This window comes from Pseudophryne corroboree, chromosome 11 (genome assembly GCF_028390025.1).
Source record: "Pseudophryne corroboree isolate aPseCor3 chromosome 11, aPseCor3.hap2, whole genome shotgun sequence".
NCBI lineage: Eukaryota > Metazoa > Chordata > Amphibia > Anura > Myobatrachidae > Pseudophryne > Pseudophryne corroboree.
Window position 1 is genome coordinate 307,290,021 of NC_086454.1, and position 27,961 is coordinate 307,317,981.

Genomic DNA, 27,961 nt, shown 5'->3' on the forward strand with positions numbered 1-27,961 from the left:
TCCTGCTTACGCGCACAGCATCTAATAACGGGAGAGAGGGGGACTGGGGGCATGCCAGCAGCTCACGATCGCGCCACTCCCACTAATCCACGCCCCCTCTTCAATAAGCCACGAACCCCTATCGGCTGCGCAAAAGAGCCACGCATCCATAGCTCTAGATGTTGGGAGGTATGCCCAAATGTTTCGCTTTCTTCTCTGTTGTCTATTAATGTGTACGTTTATTTTGTATCTTGTTTTTATAAAATGCAAATGTAAAGCACTTTCAGTGCAATTGGGTGAGAAGTGCTGTATAAATAAGATTATTACTATTATTATTATCATCATCAATGGTTAGGAGTGTTGCGGTGGCAGGGGCATTTCTACAGAGGAGGGGGCCTGTGTGCACCTCCGGGTGGGCCCCCTCCTCTGTACGACGCTGTAGACTCCGGCATGATCCGGAGACCAATTTGGCTACCGCGCATGCGCCACGGCCATTTTGGTGGTGATTTCCACCGTGATTGCAGCTCCCAGTGCTGGACTCCGGAAAGGTAAGTATTAAAATGGGTCCCCCTCCCTGAACCCAGGGGCCCGTGTGCACTGCACCCATTGCACCCATTATAGAAACGCCAATGTGCGGTGGGATCTCCGGCGGGTGCAGCAGGGGTCTGGTGGGTGTCGCGGGGGGTTGTTTAGTGTGGTGAAGGAGATGTAGAAGGAATTACCGCTGAGGGAATGGCGCAGAGTCCCGCCCACAGCACCAGTCATTGGCTACTGACACTTAGGGTTAGGATTTGGGGTGAAGTGGGGGACAGTTAAGGTTAGACTGCAGGAAGGGTGTGTTAGGATTAGGGGTAGGGAGAAAATACAGGGATTCTGGCTGTTGGTATCCCAGACCTTGAAAAAGTGCTCTGAACAACACGAAACGCGTTGGTGGACAAGTGGTATCACAGACAAGAACATCTACGCCGCTTTGCGGACTCGAACTGACGTCGCTATTTCCGGCTTTTCTACAACATCCTTCTCCCGCTGGACGCAGCGGTGAGAGCCGCGACTCACAAAGCCGGCCACGGACAGCCCTCACAGCGATAATACCAAAGGCTGAGGAATCCCCGTGGGTAAGTTAGGGGCAGTTAGATTCCGGACTTTTACATCTATATCTGGATACCACCAACCTAACCATTTCTCAAAAGAGCTGTAAACAGAAGTTTTTAAGTATTAATCATTATTCGTTTTTACAGGTGCCACACTCACTTTCTACACGCATAATTTAGCGCTCGTTTTAAACCTACTGTATAGAGGTGTGTTTAACCACTGAGCTCATACACCTGACTTGCTTTGTGAAGAAAGGCGTAAAGGAGTCAGCCCCAAAATAATTTTTCAACCAAGATTCAACGAACTGCTCCGGGGCATTACCCTCCTCCTTCTCCGGGAGCTTCACAAAACGGACATTATTCCTCCTCAGTCTGCCCTCCATATCTAGCATCTTGCCTTTTATATCAGACAGCTGACCATCAATGGCAGTAACACGGGAGCTAAGCGGTGAGATCTTATCCTCCAGCGTAGATGTTCGGGTCTCAACTTCTCCGACCCGTTCTCTCACTTTTTGGATATCATGATGGATTATGGTCAGGTCAGCCTGTACCCGGCCTATCTTGTCAGAGAGACGGGATTCGCTAGCCGCCAAGGCTTCCAACACTTTTTGCAGCACATCATCAGAAGCATTACCAGAGGAGGATGATTGACTGGGGGACACCGGTGGGGGGGGGGTCTCCCCACCCCTAGCCGGCGTCGCTGTATGCCTTCCAGGAGTATGCGAGTACTGGGCAAGCCGGGCTTCAGCAGATTTGTGATGATTCTTCACCATTTTTAGATATATTAGAATAAATCAGGATCAGTAGCCCAGTGAAGGCCCAGCAGTAGCGCAGAGATTGTAGAGCCCAGGATAAAATTAATGTATGCACACACTTGAAGCAGGAGGAGAGAATCACAGTACCTCAGAGGACCATATAGCAGGCCAGAGCAGATCCAGGAGAGCGTACAGCAGGGATCCAGAGAAAAGGAGCACGACCCCTATATAAAGCAATTCACCCAGGCAGCCCCAGGCTCTGTTGCACACAGGTTGCACAGGGGAGGAGAGGGGGGGTCGCGGGTGACACAGCTCACTGCAGCGCTGGGTCCGTGTATGAGGTTGGTGAGCAGGCTCCGGCAGGTCAAAGCGGCATTACCCGGTGAGAGCGGGTCCCGCGCGGCGCACACAGCAAGGGAACGCTGGAGAGCTGGGACCGGAAGTCACGGCGCCATCTTAGGAGGCCAGGAGAGAGGAGAAGAGGAGACGCGGCGCTCGAATCCCCAGCAGCCAGCACTCGTCCGGCGGCCCTCTGTAGCTCCACAGTGGCTCGGCCTCTTCCCCCACCAGATAGGGTAAGATGGGCTCGGGGGGGACCCCACAGGATGTTACAAACGGATATAGGAGAGTGGAGAGCACTCACGCCGAGCTGCTACTCCATGTCCCGCTAGGCCACGCCCCGTTAATAATGCACCTTTAGTTTCTAACACCCCCAAGAATAAACCACCCAAACATACCTCCAGGGGTTAAAGTGGGGGGGAACGAGGTGGAACTGAGTTCCACTCCCTGTATTGGTAGGGGGAACTAGTCCCACCATCTCCATTGCCCTGCACAGTAATTCCAACAGAAAAACCCACCCCATCATCTGCGTCAATCGATGATACAGGCGGCACTAGTGTTGCTGATGAGCTGCAGCCACCTACTCCTGTCTCAGGTCCTGGTGCCTCCATGGTCCTCCTCCATGAGTTCCACCACCTCACCAGGACCACTTTAAGCCCTGCATACCTCACAACTGTCCCGATTTTCGCGGGACAGTCTCTTTTTTTGGGACTGTCCCGCTGTCCCACCCGCAGGCCTCAGTGTCTGTGGAGGGGAGGGGGGCCAGTTGGGAGGCTCCTGTCACTCACTGTCCTGCTTACGCGCACAGCATCTAATAACGGGAGAGAGGGGGACTGGGGGCATGCCAGCAGCTCACGATCGCGCCACTCCCACTAATCCACGCCCCCTCTTCAATAAGCCACGAACCCCTATCGGCTGCGCAAAAGAGCCACGCATCCATAGCTCTAGATGTTGGGAGGTATGCCCAAATGTTTCGCTTTCTTCTCTGTTGTCTATTAATGTGTACGTTTATTTTGTATCTTGTTTTTATAAAATGCAAATGTAAAGCACTTTCAGTGCAATTGGGTGAGAGAAGTGCTGTATAAATAAGATTATTACTATTATTATTATTATCATCATCAATGGTTAGGAGTGTTGCGGTGGCAGGGGCATTTCTACAGAGGAGGGGGCCTGTGTGCACCTCCGGGTGGGCCCCCTCCTCTGTACGACGCTGTAGACTCCGGCATTGTGCTGGAGGCTACTGGGCATGCGCAGGTCTCCAGAAACATGGCGCCTGCCATGATCCGGAGACCAATTTGGCTACCGCGCATGCGCGACGGCCATTTTGGTGGTGATTTCCACCGTGATTGCAGCTCCCAGTGCTGGACTCCGGAAAGGTAAGTATTAAAATGGGTCCCCCTCCCTGAACCCAGGGGCCCGTGTGCACTGCACCCATTGCACCCATTATAGAAACGCCAATGTGCGGTGGGATCTCCGGCGGGTGCAGCAGGGGTCTGGTGGGTGTCGCGGGGGGTTGTTTAGTGTGGTGAAGGAGATGTAGAAGGAATTACCGCTGAGGGAATGGCGCAGAGTCCCGCCCACAGCACCAGTCATTGGCTACTGACACTTAGGGTTAGGATTTGGGGTGAAGTGGGGGACAGTTAAGGTTAGACTGCAGGAAGGGTGTGTTAGGATTAGGGGTAGGGAGAAAATACAGGGATTCTGGCTGTTGGTATCCCAGACCTTGAAAAAGTGCTCTGAACAACACGAAACGCGTTGGTGGACAAGTGGTATCACAGACAAGAACATCTACGCCGCTTTGCGGACTCGAACTGACGTCGCTATTTCCGGCTTTTCTACAACATCCTTCTCCCGCTGGACGCAGCGGTGAGAGCCGCGACTCACAAAGCCGGCCACGGACAGCCCTCACAGCGATAATACCAACGGCTGAGGAATCCCCGTGGGTAAGTTAGGGGCAGTTAGATTCCGGACTTTTACATCTATATCTGGATACCACCAACCTAACCATTTCTCAAAAGAGCTGTAAACAGAAGTTTTTAAGTATTAATCATTATTCTTTTTTACAGGTGCCACACTCACTTTCTACACGCATAATTTAGCGCTCGTTTTAAACCTACTGTATAGAGGTGTGTTTTAACCACTGAGCTCATACACCTGACTTGCTTTGCACAATTTTCCAGTCCAAACTTCCTTTTAAAAGTAGGTTACCAGTGTCACATATTCCACAAGGCGTGACCCTCCTGACACTCTGCTGGATCCTCAGTGTTGAATCATTATGGAACAAGAGTCATTCAGTGCCACATCTGAGTGATTTGCAGCGCACAGCCCACCGCAGGAGGCCATCTTAATCACTAAAGGAGAATACGAGGATGAATAAGGTATTAAGCCTCCGACAAATATAGGGCGACGTATCTTAATGAGCTCTTCTACAAGCAGCACAATATTTGGCAGACATGTAAGGTTATAAATAGTTACACCATCCACTGTATGACTGGAGGGGTTGGGCCAGACCAAATTACATTACTGGGGATGCTTGATTTAAAAAAAAAAAAGAAAACCCAGGTTTCACTTTTGTTAGTAGTAGTTTTTAGTACATAAATTATAGTATGGTATGTTGGGCCTAATTCAGACCTAATTGCAACAGGAACATTTTTCTCTAATGGTCAAAACCATGTTGCACTGCAGGTGGGGCAGATGTAACATGTGCAGAGAGAGTTAGATTTGGGTGGGGTGTGTTCAAAGTAAATCTAAATTGCAGTGTAAAAATAAAGCAGCCAGTATTTACCCTGCACAGAAACAATATAACCCACCCAAATCTAACTCTCTGCATGTTATATCTGCCAATAACCCCCCTCCCCTCCCCCCTCCCCATGCAGTGCACATGGTTTTGCCCATTAGAGAAAGATTTTGCTTTTGCAATCAGGTCTGAATTAGGCCCGTTATGCGTTGTAGCTCATACACCAAAACGCTGTGATTCGTTGTAATTCGATATTTTGATACTGTAGCAATTTCAATTACTGCTCACATTACTATTTTAATAATAATAATAATAATAATAATAATAATAATAACAACAATGATAATAATCATTTTATTTACATATAGCTCTTTCTCCAATAAGACTCAAGGTGCTTAACAGAGATAATGAACATAATATAGTACAGAAAAGCTTTTCACAAGATACAGAGAGTATGGAGATACTAAATGGATACCAAGGGAATACTGGAGTATACAGGAAAGTCTTGAGTCCGTTTTTGAAGGATTCTATAGTTGAGGCCTCTAGCACTGTGCAGGGAAGTGAGTTCCATAGAGTTGAAGCCGCATGGCTAAAAGCTCGACCCCCAGATGGATTATGGGAGACTAAGTACTGCTAAAAATCCTTAATCTACAGATCACAGTAAGCGAGTGGGTGTCACGGTTGTTGGTACTTGTGGAACCAGATGAGGTCTAGTAGCTAGTTGGCTGGATTCCCGGGGAAAGAATAATGCAGGCTTCATATATGACCTGCTCATACAGGCGTGGCAGGTTTGGGTAAAGTCTATGGCTGGCCAAAGGTGTTTGTACAACTACAGGAAACTAGAACACTGGGGATACCAGTGCAATGATAGTTGAGTGACATGTGGTAGAAATTGATAGCTGGAAGCTGGGATTGAACCAGCAGTACAGGATAGCTGGAAGCTGGGATTGAACCAGCAGTACAGGATAGCTGGAAACTGGGATTGAACCAGCAGTACAGGATAGCTGGAAGCTGGGATTGAACCAGCAGTACAGGATAGCTGGAAGCTGGGATTGAACCAGCAGTACAGGATAGCTGGAAACTGGGATTGAACCAGCAGTACAGGATAGCTGGAAGCTGGGATTGAACCAGCAGTACAGGATAGCTGGAAGCTGGGATTGAACCAGCAGTACAGGATAGCTGGAAGCTGGGATTGAACCAGCAGTACAGGATAGCTGGAAGCTGGGATTGAACCAGCAGTTCAGGATAGCTGGCATTGAACCAGCAGGTCAGGATAGCTGGCTAGCTGGAAGCTGGGATTGAACCAGTTCAGGATAGCTAGATACAGTAGCTGGATACTCAGTGATGCAGGCTTGTAGATATACTGGAAATTGTATTGACCAGCGGTGCAGGTTTGCAGATATACTGGAGATGAGATAACTAGCGGTGCAGGTTTGCAGATATACTGGAGATGAGATATCCAGCGATGCAGGTTTGCAGATATACTGGAGATGAAATTACCAGTGGTGCAGGTTTGCAGATATCCTGAAGATGAGATCACCAGCAGTGCAGGTTTGCAGATATCATGGAGATAAGATCACCAGCAGTGCACGTTTGCAGATATCCTGGAGATGAGATAACCAGCTATGCAGGCTATTACAGGAGCTCTCTACAGGCTTTAGGACAACAAAGCACTGACAACTTCCCAGTGCTTGGAGCTGGAATATACTGTATACCCCTTGCTCTCTGGTGATAGGCTGAAGGGATCACATGTCAGGGAAATACTACCTGGTTGGAGAGTTCTCTGTAGAGTCAGCTGATCAGGAAGTAACATGCAGTACTGCAGGCTTGACTTCAGAGTGGACTGCGGCCTAGCAGGCCGGTGAAGGAGCTGAAGCCTAACTATCCTGAGATGGATGCTGTGACTGACAGCGTGGGACGCCGGATGGACCAGCGAATGGCGGACAGCGCTTGGACTGCGCCGCACGTAGGTCAAAGTGCGACTGGGAAGCGCTGTAAACCTCCGTTTTGTGACAGTGGGGCAGTATGGAGTCAGAAGCTGTTTCAGGTACCTTGGGCCCAGTCATGTAGGGCTTTGAAAGTCAGTAATTTTGCAGAAACTCAATTAACACAGTACGTCACTTTACTTGAAAAGGGGGATCCTCACTTCATGGCGATCTTTCCAGGCAAACCCATCTTTCAAACTCACAGCGACCTTTACAAGCCGGTGCTGCCAACGGACGTAAAATTTCAACATTATTTGGTGTATATTTAAATGGACACTGGGATTTGAATGGTAGCCGTCATTTCAATACAGTCTACGTAATAGTTTTTCTAATAATATCCATTTAAGTGGACAAGTGGTCTGCTTTAGTTATAGAGCACAATAACTAAATCATCTATGTATTATATAGGGTGTCCAGGGGTGTATCTAGGGGTCCGAGAGCCCCTAACAAAGTAAGGGCCCGGCGCCCCCCCCCCCCCCAATTTGAAATAGGGGGGCCACACCAACTGCATCCCACAAATGCTGCCAAACATTGCTGTTTGGGACTCACTGTCAACGGGAACTGGCTGGTAGCAACAGCAGACAGGAAAACAAGCAGCATTGGATCATGAACTGCCCAGCGAGGTGCGGTGAGGTCAGTGGCTGAGGAGGCACTGGCTAGTATCAGAGCCAGAGTTACATACACATATATGAATGGGTGTGTTAGGAAATGATGATGTTCGGGATGCAGGCGGTCAGATGACAAACTGCGACATTGTGATTTTTAGAATGCTGACAGAGGACAAGGTAATTAATTTACCCCTCCTCTGCCCCCTACCCTAACCACCCTGGGTAGGTGGCTAGGGCTAAAACTCAGGGGGGGGGGGGGGGGGCAGCTATGGCTAATCGCAGGGGGTGGATGCGAAGACTCACATCCCATATGAACCGTAGGGTTCATGTGGGCATGAAACATGGTTGTACATATTTTGTTACCCTATATATGTTATTTATAGTAAAAAAAAAACTGGAGAATACTCGAGTATAACAGGTGAGGCTCTGCCTCCCCGGCCTACCCTCACTGGATCAGTCCCCCCCCCCCCCCCCCAACCTCTATCAACAGACTTCTATAGGCTAGCTAACCTGCCTGCCCCAGACTATGTGTCATGGTGTCCCACCCACCCCAGACTATGGAACATCTCAGTTTAACATAATGCTATGTGGCGCAAGGCATGGCGTTGGTCACTCTTATTAACCTCTGCCCTTTGCATTTTTTCTTTGACCCAGATTGCATACTTTTTCCTGCAGTTTGTGTTTTAATTTAATAAGTGTAGTAAGTACTTGGGATTAGTATATTTACTGACCCCTCTATATCCTACACTACATCACTGACTTCTCTACACCCTATACTACATCACTGATGCCTCTACACGCTACACTACATCACTGACGCCTCTACACCCTACACTACATAACTGACCTCCCTACACTACATCACTGACTTCTCTACACCCTATACTACATCACTGATGCCTCTACACCCTGCACTACATCACTGACGCCTCTACACCCTACACTACATAACTGACCTCCCTACACTACATCACTGACGCCTCTACACCCTACACTACATAACCGACCTCCCTACACTACATCACTGACGCCTCTACACCCTACACTAATTGCTGACCTTTCTATAGGTTACACTACACTGTAAAACATCACTGTACTACCTCTCTGCACTACATCAGAGACAGAGAAATACTGCGAAAAATAAGACAAAGGATACAGTGGACAACAGACACTGACACGCTAGATCAGTGGTTCTCAAACTCGGTCCTGAAGGATCCCTAACAAGTCACGTTTTCCATGTCACACGGCATGTGTACTGTGTATCACCAACTGCCACATTTTAAAAATCCACAGGTGACCTGGAACTGTCGAGTACCGAGTTTGGGAACCACTGCAGTCTAGACAGAGGAGAGAGTCTAAGGGGTACATTTACTAAGCAGTGATAAGAGCGGAGAAGTGAGCCAGTGGAGAAGTGCCCATGGCAACCAATCAGCACTGAAGTAACATCTATAATTTGCATACTATTAAATTATACAGAGCTGCTGATTGGTTGATGGGGAAATTTCTCCACTGGCTCACTTCTACGTACGTGCGTGTGTGTGTGCGTGTGCGCGCGTGGAGGGGTGGAGGTAGGTGTCTAGTAGTGAGTGGTAGGATAGGGAAAAATACTTTAAGCAGCCTTAGAACTGAGTTGGGAATCTGGTGCTGGCATTGTAGTGTCGACATAAGTACTGTTGACTTCTTTTCTCGCAACGGAGCGATTAGTCGCTAATGTGCATGCGCAATGTCCGCACTGCGACTGCGCAAAGTAAATTTGTTATGTAGTTAGGAATTTTACTCACGGCTTTTTCATCGTTCTGGTGATCGTAATGTGATTGACAGGAAGTGGGTGTTACTGGGCGGAAACAGGCCGTTTTATGGGTGTGTGCGAAAAAACGCTACCGTTTCCAGGAAAAACGCAGGAGTGGCTGGAGAAACGGAGGAGTGTCTGGGCGAACGCTGGGTGTGTTTGTGACGTCAAACCAGGAACGACAAGCACTGAACTGATCGCAGATGCCGAGTAAGTCTGGAGCTACTCTGACACTGCTAAGAGGTGTGTAATCGCAATATTGAGAATCTTTCGTTCGTAATTTTAAGACGCTAAGATTCACTCCCAGTAGGCGGCGGCTTAGCGTGTGCAATGCTGCTAAAAGCAGCTTGCGAGCGAACAACTCAGAATGAGGGCCTACATTCAACAACCCACTATTAGTATAACAGCTGTAACTATCTCCCTCTAGGAGGACGGAGGTGGGTGCAATTACATTTGGGGGTGGTTCAGGGAAATGTGGCAGCTCAACTGGCAAACATATGCACTGGAAAAATGCCGTACTGTACAGCTCTCCCTTATTAACCACCCAGTTTTAAAAGCAATAAGCGTTTTAAACTTTTTGATAAAGCTTATCAGCATCTCCAGCACGCTGTAGATGCTGGGAGATGTAGTTCTTCTTGTCAAAACAATTATGAACAATGTGCCCCCCCCCTGAAAACTCTCTAACACACATTACCCTCATACGCACAAATCTAAACACAAACATACCTCCCCCACTGACAACTCTTACCACTCCCACACTGACACCTCCATCTAGCCAATCCCCCCTCCCCCCCCCTCCACACTGACGCCTCCATTACACCAATCTCCCCTTCCTCCCCTCCACAGTGACACCTCCATCACACCAATCCCCCCTTCCTCCCCTCCACACTGACAGCTCCATAACACCAATCCCCCCTTCCTCCCCTCCACACCGACACCTCCATCACACCACCCCCCCCCTTCCTCCCCTCCACACTGACAGCTCCATCACACCAATCCCCCTTCCTCCCCTCCACACTGACACCTCCATCACACCAATCCCCCTTCCTCCCCTCCACACTGACACCTCCATCACACCAATCCCCCCTTCCTCCCATCCATGCTGACACCTCTCTCACACCAATCCCCCCTTCCCCCCCTCCACACTGACACCTCCATAACACCAATCCCCCCTTCCTCCCCTCCACACTGGCAGCTCCATCACACCAATCCACCCCCTTCACCCCTCCACACTGACACCTCCATCACATCAATCCCCCCTTCCTCCCCTCCACACCGACACGTCCATCACACCAATCCCCCCTTCCTCCCCTCCACACCGACACCTCCATCACACCAATCCCCCCTTCCCCCCCTCCACACTGACACCTCCATCACACTAATCCCCCCTTCCTCCCCTCCACACTGACGCCTCCATCACACTAATCCCCCCTTCCTCCCCTCCACACTGACGCCTCCATCACACTAATCCCCCCTTCCTCCCCTCCACACTGACGCCTCCATCACACTAATCCCCCCTTCCTCCCCTCCACACTGACGCCTCCATCACACTAATCCCCCCTTCCTCCCCTCCACACTGACAGCTCCATCACACCAATCCCCCCCTTCCTCCCATCCATGCTGACACCTCCATCACACCAATCCCCCCCTTCCACACTGACAGCTCCATCACACCAATTCCCCCTTCCCCCCCTCCACACTGACAGCTCTCATATATACATGCCCCAGTCCCAATACTGACAATTCTCTCAACCCCCCGACCCCCCCACACACACACACACTGACAGCACACATACTGTGCAGAAGAAACGATTATTGTTATGTGGATGGTATTACTGTAATGATTGGGGGGGGTCTAAAATGTGGGATATTTGCAGGTATTGATGTACTGTGTGTGTCACATGCACAGATCTCCCCTTCCTCCCTTGTCCACCAACAGCTCCCTCACAGGCTCACACACATCCATCAAACCCCCCCCCCCCCCCCATACTGACATCTTTCTCACTTCCCACCCACACATATCCCCTCCTCCACACAGACAGCTGTCACGGACTTCTTGGGACAAGGACTCACCATGGTGTCTCAGCACTTCAAGGGGTCTGTCCATCAGTCTCCAGCCATAGTCTCTCCTCCTCCCGCGGTGTGATTCCTTGCAGGCACCCCCAGTAATCCTCCTCACACTGCCCTGGTAATCATAGGCCTGGGCTGGATCTCCGCCTCCAGGGGGCGGGGCTAACTGCTTTCAAGGGAACAGTGGAGGAAGGGAGTGACTCGGAGGTGCAGGAGCTGAGGGGAGCGATATATTCAGCTGTAGCAGAAACTGCTGCAGCCAGGACTTTAAGTCAGGACTGGGCAGCACACAGCTTCTGTCTCCTCCAGCCGCTGATTAAACTCCGTGTAAGTTGTGCAGCCTTTGCTTCACTCCCTGCCCATCCGGACTGCTCTATCACTTGGCCGCAGGTGGCACCTCCGGGCGGCGCCCCCCTTCTACGGGCGCCCCTGGCGAGTGCCATCCTGGCCAAATGGTAGATACGCCCCTGAGGGTGTCTATATTATCCCTTTTACCTGGGACGCTCATGGATTACACAGGTTCTGTGGCTGGCTGACTTCAAGCGTACATTTCATCTGGTTTTAATCAGCCACAGAACCTGTGTAATCCATGAGCGTCCCAGGTAAAAGGAATAATATGCAGGGGTTAAAGTGAGCCGGAATGGGGAGGAACTGCGTTCCGTCAGTTCCACTTGGAGACCGCAGGTAGATGCCGGGCGCCCGCTGAGATTGTGTTACCAGCGTCCACCCTGCTCTCTCTCCACAGCGACAGCCGGAGGCAGGAGCTCACTACTGAGCTCCATGTTTCGGCTCTGTCAGTGCGCGCTCTCATAGTGCTCAGGAGCGGACGCCGGAAGGACCACAGCGGTCGGACGCGGGAGCGGGGCTTGGTGTGAGTATGGTGTTTTGTTTAACATATGTGTGCGTATCTACTGGAGGCAAGCTACTGGGGGGCTAACTACAAGGGGCAAACTACTGGGGGGCTAGCTACGGGGTGGCAAACTACAAGGGGGCAAGCTACTGGGGGGCATTACTACAGGGGCACATTACTACTGGGGGCTAAACTACAATGGGACTAAACTACTGGGGGCATAACTACAGGGACTAGACTACTGGGGGCAAACTACATGGGGCTAAACTACAGGGGCAAACTACATGGGGCTAAACTACTGGGGGGCTAAACTACTGGGGGCATAACTGCAGGGGCTAAACTACAGGGGGCGTTACCACTGGGGGCTAAACTACATGGGGCAAACTACATGAGGACTAAACTACAGGGGTTAAACTACTGGGGGCATTACCACTGGGAGGCTAAACTACAGGGGGGATAGACTACTGGGATCATAACTGCAGGGGCATTACCACTGGGGTATAAACTACTGGGGGCATAATTACTGGGGCTAAACTACAGGGGGCTAAATGACTGGGGGCATTACTACAGGCAACATTACTATTGGGGGCAATACTACACAGGGGTATTACCATTAAGGGCATTACTAATGGGGGCACTACTAATGAGGGCATTGTAAAGGGGGCACTTCATAAGGGGCATCACTCCTGGGGACATAAGGGGCACTGCTACTGGGGGCATTGCATAAGGGGCATCACTACTATGGGCTCTATATAAGGGGCACTACTAGTACAGTGGACATCTCCTATATAATAGCCCAGATCTGTGACTCTGTGCCTATGTGTATAACGCTGGGCGTGGCTAGGAGCTCTCATTGGGTTAGCAGCAGGTCTATCACACCCAGTCCGCAGCTGATTGGCCGAGAAACGCCCTCCCACACAGGTTACATCCAATGGGAGGCTCTGCCCTTTGACTGCTGTGTTCCCAGAGCAGGATTAACAATGGGGCTGATGGAGCTGCAGCTCCAGGTCTACACCCCTAAATAGGCCCACTGCATCTGCAGCAACATATCCTCCAACAATGTACACATACAAATTGCTACGAATTCGAAAAGGGGACGTGGTCACGGGTACAGTGGTGTGGCCACGCCCCTTTTCCTATACTTTCAATGGAAGTTTGCAGAGCCAAAAATCGGTACAGACCGTAAAAAAAAGGTACTGTACCTGCCAAAAAGGTGCAGCTGGAGGGTATGCCACTGCATCTGCAGCAAGTCTCAGCGCTGTAGATAGGGGGAAACAAATTCCTTTTACTGTAGCGTCCTATGGGGGTCATTCCGACCTGATCGCATGCTAGCTATTTTTTGCAGTGCTACGATCAGGTCAAAACTCGGCAAAACTGCGCATGCGTATGCACCGCAATGCGCAGGCGCATCGTACAGGTACAAAGCGGATCGGTGCTGGCTGATGGTTTTATTGAATAATCCATTCGCACAGCCGTTCGCAAGAAGATTGACAGGAAGAAGGCGTTTATGGGTGTCAACTGACCGTTTTCAGGGAGTGGTTGGAAAAATGACGTCAATTCCGGGACCAGACAGGCTGAAGTGATCGCAGCGGCTGAGTAAGTTCAGACCTATTCAGAAACTGCACAGAACTTTTTTGTACTGCTCGCCTGCACAAGCATTCGTACACTTGCAAAGTGAAAATACACTCCCCCATAGGCGGCGACTATGTGATCGCAATGCTGCAAAAAATAGCAAGTAAGCGATCAACTCGGAATGACCCCCTATGTCCTGCTGCCAGTCCACCTGCCCCTTCCGGCATCAACAATCCCCACTCCCTAGCCGCGGCGCAGGTGGAACAAAAGCTGCTGCAGCCACCGGCATAGATGTGTATGAAAGCAGCGCAGCTAAAGGCTTTCATAGCCCTCCCTATGCTGCATACTCTCTGACCCCCAAAGCCTCCTCCGCGTGTGATGTCACAGTAGTGCCTCCCCACCACAGCCGCACCTAGATCCCCAGAGGCCCTGACTCCGCAGCACAGCACCTGGGCTGCCGGCCTGGAAGCCCCGAGATGGCTAAGGTAACGGCTAGAGTGGGTGATATCGCGGAGGTTAATGTCTGGACGCTGAATCAGTGTAAAAGGTGACAGTGCTGTGCAGTGCAGTGGGTGTGCAGTGTCACTGACACTACACAGCACTCTCACCTTTTACATTGATTCAGCGAGTCAGTCAGTTCTGCCAGCCAGTCACTATTGTTAGCGCCGGTGTCCCAATGCACCGCATTACAGGGAAGTAGATGCACTAAATATACTACACCTCCCAGCAGCCCTTAGCGCTGAAGCATTCCGGCACTAGGGCCTGCTGGGAGCTGTAGTTTATTGAGTGCATTTTCTTCCCTGTAATGGGGCGCGTTGGGACACCGTCGCTAACAATAGTTACTGACTGCTTGGCTGCTGTGTGAGTCTCCGGGAGAGCCACTGCCAAAGGGAGGACAGCAGCTTAGCTGCTTCCAGCAGGAGAAGCATTACCCGCCCCTCCCCCACTTTCAGTACCTCTGGGCCCCATCCGTGGCACCCACACCCCCCCCTCCACCTACGTTGGCTCCGGACTCCCTCTCCCACCCGCAGCACCCCCGCCCCTCCCCCACCCACCGCACCTCCCCCACCCGCGGCACCCCCGCGATGGCTCCGGACCCACCCACGGCACCACTGCACCAGCACCTCCCCGACCCGCGGCAACCCTGGACCTCCTCCGCCATCCGCGTCCCTCTTCACCCGCCACTCCCCCAACCACAGCACCTACTAGGTGATTCAACAGGCCCTGCGTGCGATGTTCACGCCGTTGCAAGGGGCTACAACCCCTTAACCATTGCACGCCCTTTGTCCATGCAATATTTAGTTACTCACACAATTATGATTGGAGGTAATACTCCATATAATAAAAGGGCGTGCAAGGGTTATGGGGGCGTAGCCCCTTACGATGGTGTGAAGAGCGCCCGTAGGGCGCGATGAATCACCCTGTTGCATAAGGAGTACTACTATGGGGCGCTACTGCTGTGGGCATTGTGTATTACGGGGTGTGGGCATTATTACTAATGTGTGACCACGCCCCTTTCTTTTTGAGATCACGCCCCCTTTTTTGGACCGCATACAATACTGTACCTTTATTGCATGGGCGCTGGGGGGAAAGGGGGGGGGGGGTGGTGAGTTCCACCACCTCTCTAGGACCACTTTAAGCACTGATAATATGGTCACTCTATATTATATAATATATATTCTACATCTAAAATTCTGAAAACCCCAGAATAATATCTGTAGGAGCGTGAATAGGATTCATGGAAACATAGTAACTCATCTAATCATGTTTCCTATACTATTAATATAATGTATTCAGCTGTAGCTTGGATATAAACACCTAAATCCCCAGGACACACAAGTGTAATCCTGGATAGAAAATTATATATGTATCAAGTACGAATTCATTATCTGGCAGAGTATTGGGACTTGAGCTGTAAACGGAAATATGCTTCTCTGAATCTATTTATGGAATGACGGGATTAGCGGGGCAGTAATGGATTCCTGGCCAAGACACATACATATCTAAGATACAAACAATGTGTTACTGGGCGACACACTTTATAATATTTACTAACAACACTTTAGTCGAAACCTCGGCCCTCATCACTTCTACTGTAATAAATAAGCTATTGCTTATACTCCGGTTTCACAGTGTACCGCAACATGGCACCCCAACTGTATGCTCATCTGCCAGCCACACAGTTACTGGACAGCTCCCAATGCACTGCCCAACTCTTATTCAGTCCAGTAGAGGGCAGGAGAGAGCAGGAGTGGAAACATGTAGGAATCTTTCCATGCAGCCCTGAACTGATGTAATAGCTAGAAAAGTGGCAGGCTGTCATTAGTAATGGGTGACGATCATAGGGTCGACAATAACTAGGTCGACAGTCATTAGGTCAACCACTATTGGTCGGCAGTGACTAGATAGACACTTGAAATAGGTCGACACGGTCATTAGGTCGACATGAGCAATGTCGACTTGGAAAAAGGTCGACATGGGCATTTTAATTTCTTTTGTTGTTTTCTTCGTAAAGTGACCGGGAACACCAGTTAGTTCACGTTGTCCCCTCATTTGGCTCGCTTCGCTTGCCATGCTTCGGGCAAGGTTACTATTATAAAGGTTACTATTCCCAATCGTAGTCCACGTGGATCATAAAGTATGAAAAAAAAAAAAAAAAAAATTAAAGAAAATGTGAAAAACTCATGTCGACCCTTTTCCTTGTTGACCTAGACACCATGTCGACCAATAGTGGTCAACCTAATGAGTCTCGACCTCAAGACCGGATCCCATTAGAACATGGGGACCAGAAAAGAAACAATGATCCTAAAGTTAGTTTGTTACCCTAGATATTTATTTATATCCGTTGTTTTATCATTCGTTTTATGTCATTGCTATACAGTGGTAGTTAATGATGGTGACCTTTATATACCCACCTCAATACTCAATAAAGATGTGAAGGAGTCTTCTGACGAGCACTAGATAACCGTATGTATTGTATGTGTCACTACATGTAAGCACAAAGGCGGTTATTCAGATGTACCAATTATCAACGTTATGCGCAAACGGGTCCTGCTACGATCGACGCAGGACAGCTTCAGACTTTCAGTGATTGACAGCCTGATGCCATTTGGGTATGGAGAGGGGGCGGAGACGGCCTCAGTTTCCCCAAGCAGACGCGTGTCGCCGCTGGTGCAGGGGAGGGAAGAGGCCAGGATCTCCGCCAGAGGACAGAGATTTTTTTGTCCTCGTGGTAGGTATTGCATTGGCCAGTATGCGCAACCCAGCTTCATGCAGTCGGGCAATGGTGCAGGGGAAGATACAATACTGGACCCTAGGGCGCAATTCTGATCAGTGATGCTCCTGACCATATTAGTGCTATCGCTGCTGCTTCCATGTAATCAGCAGCGATAGCTCCTCAAACCACATCTGAATGAGGCCCAATGTGCATATTTGGTCCTCATTCACAGTCTTCCCTAACCACCGTAATTCAGTTTTGCTGAGACTTGCCGACAATGGGGGTCATTCTGACCCGATCGATCGCTGCAGTTTGTCGCAGCGCAGCGATCGGGTCGGAACTATGCATGCGCCAGCACCGCAGTGCACCGGTGCATGGCAGCCGTCGATACCTAGCGATCGCCTCTGAGACAGAGGCGGTCGCTAGGCGGGAGGGGGCTGAATGGCGGCGTTAAGCCGCCGTTTAGGGGGAGCAGTCCGGCCAATGCAGGCGTGGCCGGACCGTTCGGGGGGGGCGGGCCGCGGCGGCTGTGTGACGTCTCACGCGGCCTGCGGGAGCGACGAGTAACTCCCGGCCAGCCGCAGAAGCTGCGCTGGCCGGGAGTTACTCCTCAAATACAAAGGCATCGCCTCTGTGTGATGCTTTTGTATTTGGGCGGGGGGGGGGGGGGGCGGCACTGACATGCGGGGTGGACTAGCCCTGTGCTGGGCGTCCCCCCGCATGTCTGAGTTTACGATCGCAGCTGTGCTTAATTTAGCACAGCTACGATCAACTCGGAATGACCCCCAATGTCCTCTAGAGTCCTACTGGAGAAAGAGCACCATATAAATAAAATTATTATTATTAAGTACCTTAACTCCTTTGAAGCTATGGGAAATTATTTTATATACACATTTATGAGATGCATGTTCTAGGTTTATTATTGTAGGTCTGTTAGCCATTTAGAGTCTGACATCACAGAATATTATTCTCATCTTATTCCTGACATCCAGGAGAGTGCTGCCACGGGGAAAACACAAAAGGACGCTGATACTGTAAGTGGCATTTTAAATAGCAAAATGGAATTTAAATGAGTTTGAATAAGCTCAAACAACACTGAACAGCTATGGTAAGTGCTCAATAAATGTAGATTTAATATTCTTGTTTGGACAACGGATCATATTTAACATTTGCCCCTGGCTCAGCAAACATTGAAATCTTGCAAATGATATTTTTCTATAAACAGAAACCATACTCTTAAATGTACAGGCTTTTTTTTTATGTGAGCAAAATGAACACTTTAATGAATAATGATAGGAAAACACTCAACGGGGTGTCATTGCATTACCTGCGAAAGGTCAAATAGTGGGAAATATTAGAAGAAGTGTCTTTAATACTGGTAGATCAGGGCGCGGGTTGGGTAGATAAAGGAGAGGCCTTAATTATCCGGGGGAACACGAACCCTTTAATGCATAGTGGTCACTACAGTGGACAGCTGTTTTTTAAAGTCATTATCTCCAGGACTGCCGACAGCTCTGCTGGACCTCGTACTGGGAGGGGGTGTGGCCAAATTTGGGAGGTGTGGCCAAGCCCGCTCATTACTAACATGTTAAAAATGTATGCATTGCCTGTGATGCACAAGGGGTGCCGGTGGCTGGCCAGAGGGGCAGATCCAGGGTGGGGTACGAGCAAGTGTGATCACCCCCCCCCCCCTAACATTAAGCAGGGAAAGATAACTCACTGCAGCGTATGCTAGACTTGGGAGAGAGGCTGCATCAGCCACATCAGCAGTTGCTTCTGTCTCCAGCCGTGTCCTGAAGACCCTGTCCTGCTGAGGCCTGGATATCCTGCCATTGTCTTGTCTGTATCCAGCCTGAATCCTTGTTTAGCCGTGTCCTGAAGACCCTGTCCTGCTAAGTCCAGAATATTCTGCCATTGCCTTGTCAGACTGTATCCAGCCTGAATCCTTGTCCAGCCGTGTCCTGAAGACCCTTTCCTGCTGAGTCCTGAATATCCTGTCATTGCTTTGTCTGTATCCAGCCTGAATCCTTGCACTACATTTAACCCTGCCACTGCCTTATCTGTATCAAGTCTTAATTTATACTCTGTAAAGACTGTTTCCTATGCTGCAATATTGTACTTGCATGTGATGCTAACCTGCTTCAGCATTTACCCTGTGGTTGCATCATCAAGTTACCTGTTACATGTGCCATGTGGAATCTTTGCATAATACAGCTATATTTGAACTAAAGTATTCTTGTATTGTTGTTCCTTCTACTCCACCGATTCATGTGTCTGTCACGGGTGTAGTACTGCTGACCGGCGGTCTCCTGACCGCCGGTCAGCTTACCGACGCCGGGATCCCGGCAGCATACCGACGCCGGGATCCCGGCGGGGAGGGGCGAGTGCAGCAAGCCCCTTGCGGGCTCGCTGTGCTCGCCACGCTGCGGGCTCGGTGTCGACCTGCGGTCGCCACGGGTTCTATTCCCACTCTATGAGTGTCGTGGACACCCACGAGTGGAAATAGTCCCTGTTGGTCGGCATGCCGACCGTCGGGATAGTGACCCGTCGGGCTGGTGGAGGAGGTCATGTGAATACCACCCGTCTGTCACTATTGGCAGGTGTAATCGTGATAAACATTAGCATAGTTTCTTTTTTTCATTTTACCTTTACCTTTTTTGCAAAAAAAAACTTTCACGGTTAAAAAACTCTTCCAAGATAATAAGGCAATGTTTTATGTTGCAGATGCATGAAATCCACTCAAGTGGACATGTGTATAACTTCGTTTTAAAGCTAAAGAAACAAACAAAACTTTTTGTATTTTCATAAACTCCAAAGACAAAAAATATAGTATTTACATTGTACCATGAAATAGTTTTTAACTCTACATTCTATAAGTGTCTAATAAATAAACCCTTGAGAAATCATCATCCTCTACCACCTGTTGGCACAAATGAGTACTGCAGGTGTGCTCCTGTTTTAGGATTTCTTAAATCACTAGCTTTATAATTAATTCTTTATTTCAATCACTGTAATCCATTTACAAATCAGCAGTAGGGATTATTGTAGGAAATATCTATACATTGATACAAACCGAAAAAATACTAAAGATAAAACTATTTTATATATATATATATATATATATAGCAAACCAATACTCTCCTTCTGCGCTAATGGATTAATCTAATTAGAACAATCACTGAGATTAACACAAAGACAATTTGAAGGTGGCAGCCTAATTCAACTAAGCTCCCTGTTAGGAGGAACTAAGAGTAAGAATGTGTAGCAATAGAAGAATCGGCGCCAAGGGGTCGTGTCAACACCCAATATTGAATAAAACCCTTAATCGCTTTAAAACATAATAATAACATGTTCCATAATAAAAATTTATTAAAACATAAAGACAAAAAGAATATCAATGTTTATACAGGTGACACGACCCCTTGGCGCTGATTCTTCTATTGCTACACACATATATTTACTGTACACACTGGATCGGTATGAAATACCTCCAATTAAAATCCAGACGGTTGAAATCCCGACAGCAATTGACCAACGGTCAAAATCCAGACAAGGTCAAAATCCCGACATGGAAAAATACCGACATTTAAAATACTGACAAGGTCAAAATACTGACATGCGTTTTTCATTGTTTTTCTGTGTGTATGTCGACATAGGTTGACATGGACACCATATAAGTGTACCGCGTCCCCTCGCATGGCTCGCTGCACTCGCCATGCTTCGGGCACGGTGCCTCGCTGCGTTCGGCACACTATTATATTCCCACTCCAGGTCCACTGGATGGTAAAGTATGAACAAGTCGGTTTCAATTAAGAAATCATGAAAAACTCATGTCGGCATTTTGACCTGTCGGCATTTTACATGTCGGTAATTTGACCTTGTCGGTATTTTAAATGTCGGTATTTTGTCCATGCCGGGATTTGACCGTGTCGGGATTTTGACCATCGGTCAATTGCTGTCGGGATTTTGACCGTTGGGATTTTGATTGGAGGTAAATTGACTGCATCCCGTACACACACATACACACACACACACACACACACACACACACACACACACACACACACACACACACACACACATCTTGCTTCTAAGGAAGGTACTAGACCAGTGCTTCCCAAACTGTGTGCCATGGCGCCCCAGGGTGCCTTGTAGCACTTGTAGGGATGCCCCTTGTTAGTGACCAAGGACCAATTCAAATCATTTATGGTCAATGTAATAAGCAAAACAAGTGGCGGTGGCTGCCAATCATAAAATATGTGCACAAATAGAAGTAAATCCTTTTCCTGTCCCTCACCACACAACTGACCCTAAGGATAACATATAAACACAATTTAAGTGATTTAATATATTTTTTTCCTGAATTTCTCGTAAGAAACTTTTGGCCTAAGGCGCCATGATTCAATAAAGTTTAGAAACCACTTATCTAGATAATGTATTATTTATTAACAGCCATTTATATAGCGCACACACCGGAGGAAACCCATGCAAAAACGGGGACACTGAGGTTTTGTGTGTGACTGACATGATCACATAAGACAATGTGGTACATTATAAATAACATAATAAATTGATGCCTTTAATAGTCTAGGCACCCAGTCCGCGGTACATTCATCAGACAGGGAAGAGGAACTTACTCTAAGTGACATAACCGGACAAGACATCTGAGAACAGATGCAATGAATGTTTGTATACGTCAATATGCAATGCCGACAAAACAAATCTACTATGATGCTGACGGATGGGAAAGATTTAGTGTAATGAAACAAGGCCCAGGATTCGCCTGTCTGGTGTGAGGTATTATTCATCTCCCCTGCACGATACGATGTGCTGGGAATAACAGAGGGTGAATATTAATATTATTGTGCACTGTGCAGAGACAAAGGTTTTTTTTATGTGACTAAATTATGGTCATGTCAATCAGGACATCGGGAACGTAACTACGGATATGTACTGTACAGGATAAACTGTGAATATCAACCGCTGCTCACTTGTATTGCCAGTCAGTAAAAGTGCAAAACAGCTTGGCGTCATGCAGTAACAATAGAATAAAAATTAGTAATTGGTAAAATATCTTGGTAATTACACAAATTACGCAAATTGATAAGAAGGTGTATCACCCGTCTCCTGTCACTGTGGGGGAGCCGTCATTTTGGTGTCCCCACTTGGAGGATGTCACCCAGGTGTGGCCCGCACCACCCTAGTGATATCACTGATTCACAGCAGTGCGGTGCTGCTGGATTATTGCCAGATATGCATGTGTGAAATTTCATCCATTGGGGCAAACACTAATTAAGGTGCCAACCCACCAGGCCTTGCCCTAATCTGCCCATTTGCTACTGAAAACTGTTAAAATAGGCGGGCACTACTGAGCAGACGCGTCTTTCTGTTCTCCGGGGAGGCTTCATGCCCTAATCCAAGATGGCCGATGGTCACTGAAATCATTGCTGAGAATGGGAGGGAGACATCTTGAGTCTGAGTAAAGTTACATGGTGGGAGACAGAAGTCTCCTCGTCAGCTCCTATGAGAGCCTTGGTTATTATCTGCTATCAAGCTGTTCCAGCATTCCTGCACCGGTACTTACATACAATCACCGACTGGTGAGCTGTATGACACCCCACTCTGCTCAAGCTTCACTCTCTCACCAGTGTACATGTAACAGTGAGTACGGCTGTACCTGCTATCTATCAATAAACCAAAACCACCGGCTAAGTAACTGGGCTGTTCATAGTTTGAGTCATCCACTTGTGTGTGCCTAAATACCTCTGCAATATCAGCGCCTGCACACACATTATTCCCACCAAAGATATGTCTCCAAGTGGGGAAAATCATTCACTTTTGTCCAAGAAACATTAATTAACCGTCACATGAAAATGGGGATAATGGCGGAATTAGCATTTATATTAGTATGGCCTGTGGTGGGAAGGTGGAAAAGGTGGCAGGGGGTTACGGAGAATGCAGGAGTAGAATAGGAAAAGGAGGGGGCGAGAGTGAGGATCTAGACAGAGATAAAGGGACGGCTGTAGAAAGGAAAATAGCAGCAAATAAACAGACAGAAAATGATGTATGAGGACACGGAGGAGATGAAGATGGGAAATATAGGAAGAGAACTGTATGCGTGTGATGTCATTCTGACCCACTATCACTTTGCTCCCGGCATTAGCATGCATACTGTGCATGTGCGCCAGTCGCCATTCCGGAGCTTGGTAAATCAGACTATAGCATGGGGGCTGGCTTTGCGTTCGGAAATGTAGAGATGGCTGCAGATATAGTGGAAATATATGCTGCAATCTCTCCTTGTTACTTTTAGGGGATACTATGCGGGCACTTCTGCTATCCCGCAAAATAACTTTAATAGAGATGCCCCTTAGACCACCTATCACCTGCACGAAATCAAGGTCGGAACCCATTCCCTAGGAAGTAATGACATCACAGAGGCATGAGGTCCCCAGTTCTTACTCATTGGATAGGCTCCATGATACATGTTGGTCGCCAAGGGAATGTGCTGCCCAGTAACCTAGGGCCAGCACGCCATTAATCTTACAGGAACACCGTCATCATTTCTATTCTTGTGCTACAAATAACAAACTTAGATGTTAGCTATGAAATGACATTTCCTCCTCTGGAAATGTACATAATACACCCCGTCCATCCTTTCTTTAATGGGATTTCTGAGTGATTTGATTCAACAGACATTTCAAGTGAAGGTCAGCACAGCAAAAGTAAAATTTACTTATTGCAAATAAATGTCAGTGTCATTAAATCTTTTACTTTTTCCCTGTTGTTGGATGTGAAACAAGGTCATTCAGGAGATGATGGGAAATGTTCCGGGGACAAATCAAGGTCACCATTCATAAGTGATAATCAGTTTTTATGGCAGAATTTCAAGAAAAGTAATGAGAGGTATTTACTAACATTACTCAAATCTGCACAAACACCATGGTGACAAACCAGCATTTATCTGTCTAGTTGCCAGTTAGACAATGACAAGAAACGTCTTATCAGGATGGACCTTCTGCAATTAGACATAGCACCAGGTGTAGCTCTGTATGTTAGAAATGGCACCAACTGTAGCTTTGTATGTTAGACACGGCACCAGGTATAGTCTGTACGTTAAACGTGGCACCAGCTGTAGCTCTGTATGTTAGACGTGACACCAGCTGTAGCACTGTATGTTAGACATGGCATCAGGTCAGGGCCGGATCAAGCCCTAGTGGGGGCCAGGGGAACCCAAGATAGGAGGGCCCCACCCCCGCCAACCACCAGCAACCCTTGCTGCACGTGCTGCTCACCTCCCCCACTCACAGGCAACGGGAGCCACGCTGCAGCAGGGAGAGAAGACACCAGGCTGCCGAGGCAGGAGGGATCTGCGCTGCCGTGGGAGGAGTACGGCTGTGTATGCGGCTTCCTCCCCCCTCCTCTTGGGCAGCACGGTCGGAGACTGAGTCTAGCAATCTCCAGCCACGACATGGCACAAGGCATAGCTTTGTATGTTAGACATGGCCCCAGGTGTAGCTCTGTATATTAGACGTGCCACCAGCTGTAGCTCTGTATGTTAGACATGGCACCACGTGTAGCTTTGTATGTTAGATATGGCACCAGCTGTAGCTCTGTATATTAGACTTGAAACCAGGTGTAGCTCTGTATATTAGATGTGCCACCAGCTGTAGCTCTGTATGTTAGATATGGCACCACGTGTAGCTTTGTATGTTAGATATGGCACCAGCTGTAGCTCTGTATATTAGACTTGAAAACAGGTGTAGCTCTGTATATTAGATGTGCCACCAGCTGTAGCTCTGTATGTTAGACATGGCACCACGTGTAGCTTTGTATGTTAGATATGGCACCAGCTGTAGCTCTGTATATTAGACTTGAAACCAGGTGTAGCTCTGTATATTAGACGTGCCACCAGCTGTAGCTCTGTATGTTAGGCATGGCACCACGTGTAGCTTTGTATGTTAGATATGGCACCAGCTGTAGCTCTGTATATTAGACTTGAAACCAGGTGTAGCTCTGTATATTAGACGTGCCACCAGCTGTAGCTCTGTATGTTAGACATGGCACCAGGTGTAGCTCTGTATGTTAGACTTGAAACCAGGTGTAGCTCTGTATATTAGACGTGCCACCAGCTGTAGCTCTGTATGTTAGACATGGCCCCAGGTGTAGCTCTGTATATTAGACGTGCCACCAGCTGTAGCTCTGTATGTTAGACATGGCACCACGTGTAGCTTTGTATGTTAGATATGGCACCAGCTGTAGCTCTGTATATTAGACTTGAAACCAGGTGTAGCTCTGTATATTAGACGTGCCACCAGCTGTAGCTCTGTATGTTAGACATGGCCCCAGGTGTAGCTCTGTATATTAGACGTGCCACCAGCTGTAGCTCTGTATGTTAGACATGGCACCACGTGTAGCTTTGTATGTTAGATATGGCACCAGCTGTAGCTCTGTATATTAGACTTGAAACCAGGTGTAGCTCTGTATATTAGATGTGCCACCAGCTGTAGCTCTGTATGTTAGACATGGCCCCACGTGTAGCTTTGTATGTTAGATATGGCACCAGCTGTAGCTCTGTATATTAGACTTGAAACCAGGTGTAGCTCTGTATATTAGATGTGCCACCAGCTGTAGCTCTGTATGTTAGACATGGCACCACGTGTAGCTTTGTATGTTAGATATGGCACCAGCTGTAGCTCTGTATATTAGACTTGAAACCAGGTGTAGCTCTGTATATTAGACGTGCCACCAGCTGTAGCTCTGTATGTTAGGCATGGCACCACGTGTAGCTTTGTATGTTAGATATGGCACCAGCTGTAGCTCTGTATATTAGACTTGAAACCAGGTGTAGCTCTGTATATTAGATGTGCCACCAGCTGTAGCTCTGTATGTTAGACATGGCACCAGGTGTAGCTCTGTATATTAGACGTGCCACCAGCTGTAGCTCTGTATGTTAGGCATGGCACCATGTGTAGCTTTGTATGTTAGATATGGCACCAGCTGTAGCTCTGTATATTAGACTTGAAACCAGGTGTAGCTCTGTATATTAAACGTGCCACCAGCTGTAGCTCTGTGTATTAGACATGTGATACCCTACACCAGTACAGTAGTACCCTACGTAATCACATATATATATATATATATATATATATATATATATATATATATATATATATTATTAAATAGCTGTGGTAGCAATGAAGTAAAGTTTATGGGTTTCCTTTGTTAAAAATGCCACTTAGTGGTAAATGTTGTTATTAAAAAAAATGCATATTACCCTCATAGAGGGCAAAGACTTATATAAAATGTATATCACCCTCACGGAGGACAAATGGTCTGGGAAGAGCAGTTAATGGCCCAGGAAGTTTATGGGCTCGTGGTCCCTGGACTTGTCCACTGGCAGGATTGTGGGGGAGCTCTGAGCGCCACTAAAATAATAAGGGTCGGCGCATGAGGAGAGCGGGACTGATCCGGGAACCTAAAGGGAGCTGTTAAAAGAAGGAGAGAAGAGTGACCGTTGAGAAGTCTGAGGTGAGCGATAGAGGAAGAAGGACTGCGCTGCTAGTGATCAAGCGGGGAAGGAGAGAAACCCGTGGCCGATGCCGAGAATCCTACACAGAGCAGAAGAGACTCGACTTACCCCGTCTCCGGTGACGTCCGCTTGGCTCCGGTGAGTTTGGAGAGTCAACCGAGATAGCAGGAGGAGGTTGGCTGCGGCTGCGGAGCGCGGACGGACTGATCCCCAGCGACGCCCTCCGGGTGGCGGCAGGGAGCGACTCTACCAATCCGAACGGTGGAAGGAAGGGCTCGGAGGCGTGAGTGACATTGATCCCGGGAAAAGGGACGGTAGGCGGCTGCCATCAGCCCTTATATGGTGAGGGGTGTGCCCGCATAGAAGCTAATACAGAAAGGGCCTTACACGGAGGGGGAAATAGTACAGTGCTACTTTAGAGACTGAACAATTGAACTGCAGCCTCACACTGAAGGGCATCTATGAGATTACCTCACATATAGTGTATTGCTCTTGCTCAACAAGAAATATTTAAGAAGTTAGAGTTACTAAAGGAGTGATCAGCATTAAAAGGAGCAGCATTCAGGAGATAAGTCAGTTAAAGAAGTCATTATTTCCACTGCACTTGTAGTCAGACTTACCTCAGATACCTCGCAGAAACAGTGTTTAACAGGCATACCAGCTGTCCACTTTGTCATTCTTATATCTTGAGTTATACACTAAGAGAAGAACAGAGACAATTTACATTAAATTCTTACAAATATATAAGAAGCATCCTTAAAATAGAATTGAGCAAAGCTAAGGATAAACAAATAGGGATAATCGCAGGTACATTAATACTGCATATATTTTAACCATCAAGCTCTTCCTTGGATTTATATAAATTCCGCCTTGTCCGATATTTAGAGGAATAGAAACGTCTTGTTTAACGGGCAAATACTGTAAACGAAATACGCAGAGTAGTCATTTAGCGCTACAGTCTGAGGATATGCAAGGAGTCAGCTAACTGTACAAGCCCAGTCAGGGATTCATCTCAAAGAGACTTCATGTGCACCAACGTGACGGCCAATTATTTCTACGCAGTTTAGACATTAGAGGGAAAGTGATATACATTGCTACAAAAGATAGAGTAGTGACTATAGAAAGTATTTCACTGTATAAGGCTGTTTATGGTTCCAGTTTACAACAGTAATTATATAAATGAAATGTTGTTTTGTTGATCCGACTGTGCCTATATATGTTAACCCCTTTCTACCATCTCAAGGGAAGAACCGGCTGAGATCATCGGTTGCTGTAAAATAAAATATCTTTATTTAGTCAGTGTACAATTGATGAGTGTCAAGAAACAAATTGTTTAACTAACTGATTGTAAAACTGATATTTCCAATGGCTAATGCTCAGTAAATTATCTGTGACCCTGTGAGTATATAAAAGAAAGAAAAAGACTTGTTCTGGTCTTGC

The 27,961-nt window shown here is 47.9% G+C and overlaps 1 long non-coding RNA gene across 1 annotated transcript in view; it reads right to left on the reverse strand.

Moving 5' to 3' along the window:
- The window catches only part of LOC134970208 (uncharacterized), a 306,588-nt gene extending 295,088 nt beyond the window's left edge, over positions 1-11,500 (reverse strand). The window contains exon 1 of the long non-coding RNA XR_010189720.1: positions 11,357-11,500. This is a non-coding gene — a long non-coding RNA (uncharacterized LOC134970208). The remainder of the gene's footprint in view (positions 1-11,356) is intronic.
- Between the last annotated feature and the right edge of the window lie 16,461 nt (positions 11,501-27,961).